Source organism: Myotis davidii, unplaced genomic scaffold (genome assembly GCF_000327345.1).
Source record: "Myotis davidii unplaced genomic scaffold, ASM32734v1 scaffold169, whole genome shotgun sequence".
NCBI classification, from domain to species: Eukaryota; Metazoa; Chordata; class Mammalia; order Chiroptera; family Vespertilionidae; genus Myotis; species Myotis davidii.
The window spans coordinates 2,391,122-2,393,634 of NW_006383005.1; the positions used below are offsets into that span (position 1 = coordinate 2,391,122).

At 53.3% G+C, this 2,513-nt stretch overlaps 1 protein-coding gene across 2 annotated transcripts in view; it reads left to right on the forward strand.

Annotated features, from left to right (window-relative positions):
• Positions 1-703: 703 nt before the first annotated feature.
• The window catches only part of STARD10 (StAR related lipid transfer domain containing 10), a 25,741-nt gene continuing 23,931 nt past the window's right edge, over positions 704-2,513 (forward strand). The window contains exon 1 of one of the 2 annotated variants that reach the window (XM_006777962.2): positions 704-764. The gene's annotated coding sequence lies outside the window, so the exon portion shown is untranslated. Of the gene's footprint in view, positions 765-2,269; positions 2,293-2,513 lie in introns of those variants that run through there. The other variant, XM_006777963.2, reaches the window with a different exon arrangement.

The window sequence follows — 2,513 nt, forward strand, 5'->3', positions numbered from 1 at the left end:
GATGTCGGTGTGGCAGTACCTCAGGCATCAGGCTGCCTGATTTAGCAAATATTCGGGACATACTTATTTAAAAATGATTCTTTGCTTATCTGAAAACCAAATTTCACTAGGTGTCCGATGGTTTATCTGATGATCTACTTGAGTGCTCTGGGTAACCTAGCATGCCTAAGCAAGCCTGAGATGGTGTGTGGCTGTGGGGGACTGTGACAGGACATCAGAGATGATCTGTGGCTGTGACAGAGTCACCAGGAGTAAGGATGTGGGTAACTGACTGTGTCTCTCTCTGTGACTCTCTCAGGCTCTAGGAGTGCTCCCTCAAGGCAGCGTTAGGGCTATGGGCTGTTTGCTGAGGGAGGCCCAGCAGGGGTAGGAGGCCCGCCCTGGGCAAACACTTAGATCCGGCTCAGAAGGGACTGGATGCAGAGCCTGTGGCCACCAGATTGTAAAGGACATGTCCTCCTCCAGGCCAAGCCAGCCCTGGGGGCCTTAGAGTACTCTGCCCTGGGCCTTTCAGAGAGGCCTCTGGAACCACCTCTCTACTCTGCTACTTCCTGGTGACATCACACAGGTCATTGCACAATCTTCTAGAACAGTGCCCCCAGAATACTGCCTTGTTGCCCTAGGCAACCTGGAAAATCTCTCCACCCAAACTGGCAGGCCCAGTTACCCTGAGGAGGTGGTGAGGGTGGGGAGGAGTCAGGGGGGGCCTTCTCCTCATGTCCCAGAGGGAGATCCAGGCAGCCATCCATATGTCTGACTAGATGGTGAGTAGGAGGGGGTATCCAGGAGCAAGTCAAGACTGGGTGGGGGCCCAGGGTGGGGGCTGAATCTTGAGGCAGAGAGGGAGTGGGGACTGTGCCAAGGTCACCCCCAGGGTAGTGAAAGGGGTGTCATATAATGAGGGACAGGAACAGAGTCTTGGGTTAAGAGCTGGGAGACCAAGATTATTATTTTTTAATATATCTTTTTATTGTTGTCTAGAGGCCTGGTGGGGCAGTCTCTCAGCCCAGCTTGCACCCTCTCGCAGTCTGGGAACAGCGCTTTCCTTGTGGGAGCGCACTGACCACCAGGGGGAAGCTCCTGTGTTGAGTGTCTGCCCCCTGATGGTCAGTGTGCGTCATAGCAACCGGTTGTTCCACCATTCGGTCGATTTGCACATTAGGGTTTATTTTTTTTTTCACATTAGGGTTTATTATATAGGATAGTAGAGACCAGGATTCTTATATCTACTTTGTCCCTCCTGGATGGGCTGGGCCTTTATTTCTCTGTCTGTACAGTGAGGGGCTGGGGCCAAATGACAGTAGTCTAAGGTAGTCAACCCAGTGGGGGAGATGAAGGAAATGTTAGGGACCAGGTCTTGGGTGACTCCAGGCAAGGGCTCTGCCCCTGCTCCACTACCTTTCAGGGACCAGTAAGCAAAGTCTGATGTGAATTTCTCCAAATGACCCCCAGGCCCCATTCACAGACCTGAGGTCCCCATATGGGCTCTGACTTGCTGTGTGATTTGGGAACGTCCCTGTGCCTCTAGGGGCCTCAGTTTCTCTCTGTGCGAGGGGCACATGTAAGACCCAGATTCCTCACTGCCAGACTGTGGGAAGCAGGGGTGGCTGAGTCCTAGGACTTCTTTTCAGACTCCTCCCCCACCTGCCCCCTCCCAGCCTTTCTGGGTTCACTCCTCTGCCCTCGAGCAGACAGGACCCTTGTCTCTGCTGCTTGAGGGTGCTTGAGACAGCATATGAATATCCTTAGGTGAGGATTAAATAATAATAATAATAATATATATATATTTTTAAATCTCAAAGTCCTAAGCATGTCAGTACTATATTTGTGAAGCCACAGAGACAATTCCTCATCTTTCTCTAGTGACTTTAGGAGAAGCTGTTCCATCGCAGAGCTCTAGGATGGTAAGGCTAGGAGGTTATACATTCTGATTCCCTCGTTTTACAGACAGGAAACTAAGGCCCAGAGAGGATAGGAAGCCAGAGCAGAGAAAGGAACCCTGGGATGCGAGGAGGTTGAGACCTGGGTTTGGACAGGATGCCCATGTACTCACTGTGTGACACTGGGCAAGTCGTGGGCACTTGTGGATCCTGTTAGCTGCCCACCCAGGGGAGCTCACCACGGGCCCTCCCTCCTGCTCTGTGGTCAAGGGCCAGTCCCTGGGGTCAGTGAATGTTCAGCCTTTGGGCCCTCTGCCACACAGACTGTCCTGGCCTCAGGGAAGTTGAACTATTGGCCTCAGTGCACACAGAGCAACTGGAGGCAGAGCTGGCACCAGGACCCAGAGGGAAGGTGGCAGCCTCTGGGGCTGGAAGGGGTGGTTGGGGTGCTGGTGGACATATCTCCCCAGGGCTATGAAGCATGGCCAGCTCTGCTTAGGAAGGGACAGGGAGCCCCAGTGCTCTGGAGCCAGATGCTTTTGAGAGCCACGTCTAGTCCAAGGGAGATGTGTGGACACACACATGGGTGCTCAGAGAGGGTGGTGATGGACAAGAGCCAGAGTCTGGGGCTGG